The sequence below is a fragment of the Chaetodon auriga genome, chromosome 21 (assembly GCF_051107435.1).
Source record: "Chaetodon auriga isolate fChaAug3 chromosome 21, fChaAug3.hap1, whole genome shotgun sequence".
In the NCBI taxonomy this organism is placed as follows: domain Eukaryota; kingdom Metazoa; phylum Chordata; class Actinopteri; order Chaetodontiformes; family Chaetodontidae; genus Chaetodon; species Chaetodon auriga.
This window is the reverse complement of record NC_135094.1, coordinates 15,199,385-15,209,827: the sequence shown is the minus strand read 5'-3', so window position 1 is coordinate 15,209,827 and position 10,443 is coordinate 15,199,385. Positions and strand designations below refer to the sequence as shown.

The 10,443-nt window shown below is 43.0% G+C and overlaps 8 non-coding genes across 8 annotated transcripts; 5 read left to right on the top strand and 3 right to left on the bottom strand.

Moving 5' to 3' along the window:
• The first annotated feature begins 260 nt into the window (after nucleotides 1–260).
• trnaa-ugc (transfer RNA alanine (anticodon UGC)) lies at nucleotides 261–332 on the top strand. Its single transcript has one exon. It is a non-coding gene; the product is annotated as a tRNA-Ala (tRNA).
• A 557-nt stretch (nucleotides 333–889) lies between these two features.
• Nucleotides 890–971, top strand: trnas-aga (transfer RNA serine (anticodon AGA)). Its single transcript has one exon. It is a non-coding gene; the product is annotated as a tRNA-Ser (tRNA).
• A 585-nt stretch (nucleotides 972–1,556) lies between these two features.
• trnas-aga (transfer RNA serine (anticodon AGA)) lies at nucleotides 1,557–1,638 on the top strand. The gene has a single exon. It is a non-coding gene; the product is annotated as a tRNA-Ser (tRNA).
• Nucleotides 1,639–2,009: 371 nt separating this feature from the next.
• Nucleotides 2,010–2,081, top strand: trnag-ucc (transfer RNA glycine (anticodon UCC)). Its single transcript has one exon. It is a non-coding gene; the product is annotated as a tRNA-Gly (tRNA).
• A 540-nt stretch (nucleotides 2,082–2,621) lies between these two features.
• trnas-uga (transfer RNA serine (anticodon UGA)) lies at nucleotides 2,622–2,703 on the top strand. The gene has a single exon. It is a non-coding gene; the product is annotated as a tRNA-Ser (tRNA).
• Nucleotides 2,704–3,050: 347 nt separating this feature from the next.
• trnag-ucc (transfer RNA glycine (anticodon UCC)) lies at nucleotides 3,051–3,122 on the bottom strand. The gene has a single exon. It is a non-coding gene; the product is annotated as a tRNA-Gly (tRNA).
• A 902-nt stretch (nucleotides 3,123–4,024) lies between these two features.
• trnas-aga (transfer RNA serine (anticodon AGA)) lies at nucleotides 4,025–4,106 on the bottom strand. Its single transcript has one exon. It is a non-coding gene; the product is annotated as a tRNA-Ser (tRNA).
• Nucleotides 4,107–5,050: 944 nt separating this feature from the next.
• On the bottom strand, nucleotides 5,051–5,132 carry trnas-aga (transfer RNA serine (anticodon AGA)). The gene has a single exon. It is a non-coding gene; the product is annotated as a tRNA-Ser (tRNA).
• Nucleotides 5,133–10,443: the final 5,311 nt, after the last annotated feature.

Genomic DNA, 10,443 nt, shown 5'->3' with positions numbered 1-10,443 from the left:
TGTATTACTTTGAGACAAGATTTTACAGCTCTGTAAAGTTGTTCTGTTTGTTGTTCAGTCATTCATTTTTTATGCAGCACAGTCTGTGTAGTTAATGTTAGTTAGTTAGTGTTAAACTACACTCTTCTATTCTCCATGTTTTTCCTATTTGTCCAGGAGATTAAGTAAGTACAGGTACAGTGGATCTAAACTGCTGCATGCTTCTGAATAATGTATCCATATTGGCGTGTGGTGTTACTTGTGCGATGCAAGAACATCCAGGGGATGTAGCTCAGTGGTAGAGCGCATGCTTTGCATGTATGAGGCCCCGGGTTCAATCCCCGGCATCTCCATGGGACTTTAATGTTGACTGTTACCATGCAGGAAAGAGACTAAGCTCCAACAATTAGTCAGGTCAAAGTACATGAAATCCTTGTCCCTTCCTGGCTGTTTCTATGAATTCTTTTGTTACTATAAAATCTGAACTAATGACAAGTGCAAATAATGAGACCTTCTTACTGACCACAGAAAGTCTTTCAGTTAATGGCTTCTTTACGTGAAATGACTGATGATGCACCATGTTAGGGCTACAACTAAACATTGGTGAAGTGCAAATCAGTTTAACATTTCAAATCAGAACAATTTAAATTTACACTGGTTAAGTCTTGACTGTACAAACAAGCAGCTAATGTTGGGGAGATCTTCACCAGTTTAAAATGGACCTTATTCCATCCATGTCCTGGAGACTTACCCTAACCACAACCACTACTTGCCTAACCCTAACCCAAGTCTACACCCTGAAATTTAATGATGTACATTAAGGGGACCTTTTGTCCCCACAAGTATGGTGAGTCCCCACAATGAGAGTAATACATGGACACACACACACATAAAAACAGAAGCACATGTGGTTGTCGTGGCCGAGTGGTTAAGGCGATGGACTAGAAATCCATTGGGGTCTCCCCGCGCAGGTTCAAATCCTGCCGACAACGACTATTTCCATGTGGGTTGCCGGACTCAGAAACAATCACAGCTATAGTTAGTGACTAGGTTCACTCTGATGAATAGTGAAATGTCACCAGTTAAGCTGTGATGTCAGGTGCCTTCCACTCAGCAAGTGGTTCAGAGCTGTTGGGTCACTAAGCTTTTTTCAGTCTGTACATGATATTAGTTACAGATATGTTGAACTCTTCTCTTCAGCTCCTCCATTCTTTCACACTGTCCTCCTCCTCTTCCAGTCAAATTCACATACAGTTTTAAATGTCTAAACATGTAAATGCATTATTTTTCCAATTAGTTGTGCTTGGATCACCTGCCTTGTTCTCATCCCGGCAGAGTTCCCTACCACCAGCTCCATACCCTGGCTGCTCCCTGCAGCCACCGCCACCTCCCTCTCAGTAATTCCACCCTTCAGCCTCATATCATCAGTACAATATACACTGGTCACAACCAGAGTTAAGCAAATTACTTACTAGCTTGGCAAGTGAATTTGGCATGTGACTGTGTAAACAGACGTATGTCCCCACAATGTGACTAATACATGCACAAACACACACATCAAAAGGAGGGCTGTTGTGGTTGTCGTGGCCGAGTGGTTAAGGCGATGGACTAGAAATCCATTGGGGTCTCCCCGCGCAGGTTCGAATCCTGCCGACAACGACTGTTTTCACATGAATTTACTCACTACCACTTTAGTCGTGCAGCCACAACAATCCCATGAAGTTCCTGAGACTCCTCACCAGTCAGGAGATCATTCACTTGGATGAATAGTGAAATATCTGCAGGAGTAAAGCTGTGAATCCAGATACCTTCCACTCAGTATTTCAAGATGTTCTTGTCTTCATAGCTGTTTTGTCACTTAACTTTTTTCACAGTCTGTTAAGAAAATTTTTATTATTAGTTATTGATACGTCAAACTTCATCCCTCTCTTCTCTTCAGCTCCTTCATTCTTTCACACTCTCTTCTTCCTGATCCAAATTCACACACTGATGAAAACTCCTGAGTTGCAGCCAAGTCACCTTTGTCCACAGCGATGATGGTATAGTGGTAAGCATAGCCGCCTTCCAAGCAGTTGACCTGGGTTCGATTCCCAGCCATCGCATGCTGTCTCTGTTAGACAGTGATGTGTACATGTTACAACCATTTGTCTGAGCCCATTTTACCTTTTACAGGCTTTCATGACATCAATGTGCAGCTCTGATGTCCAAAAGTCATTTTCCAGAGGGGTTTGTAGCAAAGCTTTTAATTGGTCTCTCCAATTAGGTTGCCTTTACATTGCACAAGTACTATAGGGTACCTGTAAGTCCTCATAAGAACCCTATGACGCAATGGTGGAGGTGGGTTATAGGAGGGATATATCACAATGTTGACCCACAAGCTACCATTATCAGTGTAGAACATGTGGTCATAGACAGATGGAGGGAAAGTGGTACAGTCCAGCATCTGGACAGACCATCATAGAATGGAAAGCAGCTCTTAGCAAGCAGTAAAAGTTGTCTTTGAGAAAGAGAATCAGGCACATGACTTACTAGCTTGGCAAGTCCCCACAATGTGACTGTGTAAACAGATTAATGTCCCCACAATGTAAGCAATACTTGGACACACACACGCACACACACGCATAAAAGTGGGTAGTCTTGTGGTTGTCGTGGCCGAGTGGTTAAGGCGATGGACTTGAAATCCATTGGGGTCTCCCCGCGCAGGTTCGAATCCTGCCGACAACGACTGTTTTCACATGAATTTACTCACTACCACTTTAGCCGTGCAGCCACAACAATCCCATGAAGTTCCTGAGACTCCTCACCAGTCAGGAGATCATTCACTTGGATGAATAATTGGCGTCCACTCAGTGCTTCAAGTTGTTCTTCACTTCATAGCTGTTTGGTCACTTAACTTTTTTCACAATCTCTTAAGTACCTGTACAATGTAAGGCAACCTAATAGGAAAGACCCACGAAAAGCTTTGCTACAAACCCCTCTGGAAAATGACTTTTGGACATCTGAGCTACACATTGATGACATTAAGGTCTGTAAAAGGTGGATGCACAAATGTCTATTAAAGAAAGACAACATGCGATGGCCGGGAATCGAACCCGGGTCAACTGCTTGGAAGGCAGCTATGCTTACCACTATACCACCATCGCTGTGACAAAAGGCAATTTGGCTGCTAACTCAGCAATTTTCATCAGAATTTGACTGGATGAAGAAGAGGAGGAGTGTGTGAAAGAATGAAGAGGCTGAAGCGAAGAGAGGGATGAAGTTTTACCAGGCAAGTACTGACACTGTGGTGCGGACAACTGCCATTGAATTAAAATATCTAAATTATATACAATTATCAATTACCTTTTGATGTCCACATTTGCAGAGATTTGTTTTTACCAAAGATTTGATATTCATGGACTTGGTGGTTGTATATAGGAGTCAATGGACAGGCGTCAATGCATGGCAGCCTTCCATCTCTTGCCCCCCAGCTTCTTCCCCGTGGTAAACCAGTACTTGCCCAGGGCATACTGATACAGCATATCTGTCATTTTTGCTCTGCTTGTGTTGTCTTCTTTTTCTTCTTCTTCTTCTCCTCCTTTGTCTTTGGTAAAGGTGAAATGAGCTGAGAAAAATGTTTGTAACTGGACTGCTACATGCACACATCTCTGTCAAACAAAGACAACATGCGATGGCTGAGAATCCAACCCAGGTCAACTGCTTGGAAGGCAGGAGTTTTCATCAGTGTGTGAATTTGACTGAACAAGGAAGAGGAGAGTGTGAAAGAATGAAGGAGCTGAAGAGAAGAGAGGGATGAAGTTCAACATATCTGAAACGAATATCTTCTTAACAGACTGTGAAAAAAGCTAAGTGACCAAACAGCTATGACAAGGACATCTTGAAGCACTGAGTAGAAGGCATCTGGATTCACAACTTAACTCCTGTAAATATTTCACTATTCATCCAAGTGAATGATCTCCTGACTGGTGAGGAGTCTCAGGAACTTCATGGGATTGTTGTGGCTGCACAGCTAAAGTGGTAGTGAGTAAATTCATGTGAAAACAGACGTTGTCGGCAGGATTCGAACCTGCGCGGGGAGACCCCAATGGATTTCTAGTCCATCGCCTTAACCACTCGGCCACGACAACCACGAGACTACCCACTTTTATCCGTGTGTGTGCGTGTGTGTGTCCAAGTATTGCTTACATTGTGGGGACATAAATCTGTTTACACAGTCACATTGTGGGGACTTGCCAAGCTAGTAAGTCATTTGCCTGATTCTCATTCTCAAAGACAACTTTTACTGCTTGCTAAGAGCTGCTTTCCATTCTATGATGGTCTGTCCAGATGCTGGACTGTACCACTTTCCCTTCATCTGTCTATGACCACATGTTCTACACTGATAATGGTAGCTCCCCTCTTTCTACATGCTCCTGGTCTTCAGGTACTGCTTTTTAATTTCCGTGATGATTCAAGTGGACTGACGGCTGATCTGATAATAATGCTGTTGGTGTTGGTACTGGAGGTGGTATATTGTACTGATGATATGAGGCTGAAGGGTGGTATTACTGAGAGGGAGGTGGTGGTGGCTGCAGGCACCAGCCAGGGTATGGAGCTGGTGGTAGGTAACTCTGCTGGTACAAGGACGAGGCAGGATATGAGGGTGGTGGTAAGCGACTCTGCTTGCATGAGGACCAGGCAGGGTATGGAGATGGTGAAAGGTAACTCCACTGGTATGAGGCAGGTGATCCAAGCACAACTAATGGGAAAAATAATGCATTTTCATGTTTAGAACTGTGTGTGTGAATTTGACTGGAAGCGGAGGAGGAGAGTATGACAGAATGAAGGAGCTGAAGTTCAACATATCTGTAACTAGTATCTTCTTAACAGACTAAAAAAAGTGACTGAAGAGCTATGAAGTCAAGAACATCTTGAGCAGAAGGCATCTGGATTCACAGCTTTACTCCTGCAGATATTTCACTATTCATCCAAGTGAATGATCTCCTGACTGGTGAGGAGTCTCAAGAACTTCATGGTATTGATGTGGCTGCACGACTAAAGTGGTAGTGAGTAAATTCATGTAAAAAACAGTCGTTGTCGGCAGGATTCGAACCTGCGCGGGGAGACCCCAATGGATTTCTAGTCCATCGCCTTAACCACTCGGCCACGACAACCACAAGTCTAGCCATTTTTTATGTGTGTGTGTCCACATACATCTGTTTACTCAGTCACATTGTGGGGACTCGCCATAGATGTGGAGACAAAATGCAGGTCCCCTTCATGTAAATCATGTCTCCAAAAGTGATGAAAACCTGACGTGTGTGTGTGTCACTATTTCTATATCTTGGTTGGACTGATTTTCACTTGTGATGGGCTAGAATTTTAGGAATGCCTTCTGTTAAAATAGCAGTCAAAACAGGAAGACATTATGTACAGAACCCTGAAATTACTTATGAATTGAGGAGGTGCTCCACCGGATGGAATAAGGTCCATTTTAATCTGGTTCAGAACTGGTTCAGTTCTGTCACTGACGCAGTGACGTAAGTGTAGACTATATTTCACCTGTCCAGCAACCTGTGAAGATGAATCACCTGGAGATGGGTGTGTAAAGCATGTAGGATGGGGGGAAAAAAGGGTGTTTAACTGGTCGGTTAAACTGGACAAGGTAATAAATAACATTGGCATAAATTAAAGAAAATAACATGTTTTATCCTCAGAATTTAAGCAGAATTTTGGCTAACAGACCACATGTAGAGCCCACTGATGTCTAACTTTAACGAGTGAAATTACTTCCTACCTCCAGAGCAGCTCTATTTGTATAACTAAATCTCAACCTGCCCAGTGTGAGCCCATAATGCCTGGTAGCGTTTCAGCATATCTTTTGTCATAACCACCTTTGCAGAGTGAAGTTGGGAGGATTTTTCTCAGAGCTGCTGCACCCTGTCTGGCTTACATCTGACTTGGAATGAGCAAATCATTTAAGGGACCCAGCCCAAACTAAAGCTGCCACACAGCAAACCTATAGAAAGAGATGATCTATCCAGAAGCTGCTGAAAGCTGAGAACAGAGAAGCTTGTATGGACATTACCAAGCAGTGTCACCACTCTGTTGCCTTTAATGCATGAGATTTACTGTCTTAATATGACCGTTTGAAACCATAAAGTCTGCCTTTTTACAAGTCTCGAGAAAACTCTGGCATGCCAGCTACACTCCACTGGCCCAGTGACAGAAGTGGCTTGATACTGAGCACATGTTTCATATTCAGTAGTCAATGGGGTGAGTAGTGAATTATGCTACAGTCTGGCAGCAAAGCATACAGATTGTCCCCTCTGTGTGCATAACAAATGCAAAACAATTTTACATATGGTATTCGTGACATCTGGAGCTAATGGAAAAAATATAAAACATAACTTCACACTGAGTGATGGAATTTTAAATTGCATTCTACACATGAATGCCTCCCAGGGTGACTGTCGGACCGAAGGCGCCCCTTTATGGCGAACAGTCAACGTGGAGGATTTTCACAGCAAAGTGATCAGAGAAATAGAAAATACAAGATGTAGAAATCAAGCTCTCTTTGTGTTGCTTTCCCTCTCCAGCCGTGTCTACAACAGACTCCCAGGGAGGGTGATGTCATCCTCAGACGTTCCACACATTGACCTGTGCGCAGACTGGAGGGAACGCAGCCTCGGATAATTGACAGTGGAGTGGCTTTGAAATGCTGATTAAGCACAACCTGCCCCATAGCCCCCCAGACTGTTGGCTCTGCATGCGGAGGAGGAGGCTTTTGACACGGGAGGAATCCTTCAAGGGAGCTCTCGGTGATGCGGTTACAGTATCATCATGCATCAGAATTCAAGGCCACTTCTCCAGAGAGGCTCATGCGAAAAAGGGGGGGAATTGTGAGCGGCATTCATTAGGGTATCAGCGCTTCATTAAAACCTCCTTTCTGGTTAATATTTTCCTGGATAGCAGCATGCAAATTCTGTCACATCGCCTCTGCCTCCTCACCACCGCACGGGTGCTATCTGCGCTTCGTTCACGCCATGTTTCACTGAGATAGCGCTTCATGGCGAGATTGGGATCGCATTTGGAATTAAAATTTAAAGGCTCATTAATTTTTAAATCACCCTTTACATGCCAGCTTATGTTAACACGGTTTGTGTCATTTACAAATTTTGGAAATTTTCTAATTGTCTGCTGCAGCATTTCAGTCGTTATACGTGGACACCAGTTTTAGGAGCGCTTCCAGGAATGATCTAATTAAGTGGCAGTAACAGTGACATATTTAACGGCTGAATGCGAAACACAGGACATAAATTGAACTTTGGGGACTTTAGATTCTGCCATTGTCTCCTCTTGCCAATAACCACGACAAGGTCAATGATCTGGAGGTCGTTTGTCTCCCCCCACCTGATGAGAAATATTGACCAAGAAGCTGTGAAGAACCAGGAAAGTGTCATAGTGCAACTTTTTCACTTTGACATATAAGTGAGGCAGTACAGTGAGTGTGGATTAAAAGACTTGATGCGGCAGAGAGAGCTATCACTCAGGATGAAGGATTGAGAGCAGCTAAGGGGTTACGCCGGGGCCATTTGCGCTCAGCCTTTTTTTCCGGGTAGATGGTCAATAGCAACAGACTGGAAACCCATAGGTCGAGTTCTGGCAGACAAAAGCAATGGCTTACCCCCGTCTCGTCTCACTCGGGGACCGGTCAAATTTGTCCCCTGGGAGTGGAGAGACCTTCTAACATAACTCAGCCCTTTGACCTTTCAACCCCAACGAGGCCTTTTCTCGCTGTGATGGATGGCTTTTTGTGCACAGTTCAAATCTCATGATTTATAGAGCTGCAAATATTTGCTTTTTTTTTCTCCGCCACCGTCATCCACACATTTGATCGAGCCTTCATTTCCCAGCCGTCTCCACTCACATGTCCATATTTTCTTATCACTTAGCATCTTGCCAAAAAAGGGAAATCCACCCTGCTGTATGAGATGGATATGATATCATGACTGAGGCACTCCCTCTCTCCGATGTTGCTGCACTGGTAATTTTTCACTTTTTTAATATCCATGTCCCAGAATGTGTGTTTAATGGCTTCCCGGGGGCTATAGGCTAAAATGTATTTTGTGTCTTAGTGCTGTATCTTGAGTGTTATGGGGAACTCCCACAGTGAGGTAACCTTTCCATTAGGGATATGAAAGGCACTCTGTCTCTCTTTGGTATTGACTAAGAGGGGGGATTCTTGCAAGTTTCTCACTCAATCCCTAAACTCTGTCTCCATTATAGTCATTTCTTCTAATCATATCTCTAATAACTAACCTCAAGTTACCAGGGTGTCAACTTCCCCATTAATTAACCAGTCCTAACTAGCTAATGGGCAAAAGGAACCATACCACTGTTATGGCTCCGCAATCCTTAGCATCCAATTGGCACATATTACATAAGAAAATCACACTTAAACCAGAATTCAATGATGGTATCGCATCCTGCTGGAATCAGTGAAATGAATGTGGGGGGCTTGGTCAGCATATGTATGCCTGCATGAATACATGTACAGGATGTAAACCAAATATTTAGAACATACAATAATAAAACACACATTTTCTGATGCTGAATCTCAATTAGAGCAGTAGAGGATAATCAATATGATGAATACGATCACTCCTATTCAAACTGGCAACAAGCTTGGATGCAAACTTGGTTGAAACAGCAAAACAGATCTAACAACAACAGGAAATCTTAAACTTGGAGGCTTAACACATACTAATAGCTACTCATTTTATGGTATTTTATACAGCGTGTTTTTATCGATGCTTCATGTTTCAAATGTCAGATGCACATCATTTCTGTTTCATCCGTCTGGCCAGGATTTACTGGAGAAAAAGGTGCCAGACAGCATACATATCAGTGTAAATTCTGCATAAATCTGCACACTGATGCACAGATTCATAGTCTCACTGGACGTGTGCCCTTTTTTTAACATATAGATTGTAGTTGGTTGTGGATTATTGGACATGAGGGGCTGAGGATAACATCTATAAATATGAAACAGCTCTGTATAACTTCGTATCTTTCCTCAAACTCAGCAAAGCTTGACTTTTTCTGCAGTATGAAAAGTAACTTGTGGTCACACCACAAACAGGAAGTGCTGCGTAACACATGCAGCATGACTCGAGCACTCTGGGCAGATTTGTCAAAATGTAAACTACGGTAGAGTAAAAGAAAAAAACAGAATACTCTGGTGTTCCAGCTAACTCGCTGTCTCCCTAGCAACATCACACTTCCTGTTGATTATTTGTTGATTGTTTGGTGATTATTGTTGCATGGTAATGCAGTGTAAAATAGGTTTGAATTCAAACAGCAGCATGTTTAGCTGTGATGTAAAGCATCTGTGATTTGCATTGAATCATGCAAAACTACTGTCATGGTCCTTTAACCCTGAAAGCAGCCAGATGATCTGCAGTGAGGCCTGTTGGTAAAAAGATAAAGAGTATCTACAGTCATGCTTTTCCCGACTTTTGATGCTCTCATGGTTTTTGCTTTAGCCCTTCTTTGTGTTCTCCTTGTCAACCAGCTGCCTGTCTACATAAGCTGCTCTATAAAGTAAATACAGTGAAAGCTGCCAGGCCTCGGATAAAGTGAAAATGGACAGAGTTAGGCTCTGACACTGTTAGCTCGGCTTTTCTTCATGCTGTTTCATCTGCAAACTGAGCACTTTAACTGAGAAATTCCTGCTGCAAATCCTGTCAGTTTCACCTGCATTCATAGGTAACCCATGGAATACATAGGCTGAGTGGAAAATTACAGACAGCATATAGGGCAAAGTAGGCCAGTGTGTTACATAATAAGCTGACAGGTTAGAACAGTGCAACCAGCTCCCTGCAGATAAGTGACCCAGAAATATCAGCAGCGGGTTTGTGGCACGTACTATATTACATACAGTTCTCCCTTTCAGACTGTTTGGCTGTTTCCTGCAGTCTCCACTGCATGTTCTCTGTGTCCCTGCCAAGAATGAGAAACATCTAAAGGTCGATTAAGGCAGCAAAAAAAAAAAAACATTTGTTCACCATTTTCTACAGTTATACATCACGTTCTAGTCTTTTTGCAGAAAGGTGGTTGAGATGGAGGCACTCATCATGCTCAGTGTCACAGTGCCACGCATGGCTCTATAGATGGCAATCCATAGAGCGGGCCACCACTTAGGTCTAAACTGAAAGATCTACCAGATGGATTGGCACAAAATTTTACACAGACATTTATGGCTCCCAGAGGATATATTCTAACATCTCTGGTGTTCTCCTCACTTTTCCTTTTGTGCCAGCATGAGGTTAACATTTTTGGTTAAGAGTAAAATGCCTCAACAACTATTAAATAGAATGTGAGGGACGTTCATTTATATGTAAATGTCCCACACTCCAGCTTTACAATAAAAGAAACCCTAGTTCAAACCGTTCAAGGCCATAATTGTGCTCCATTCATGTT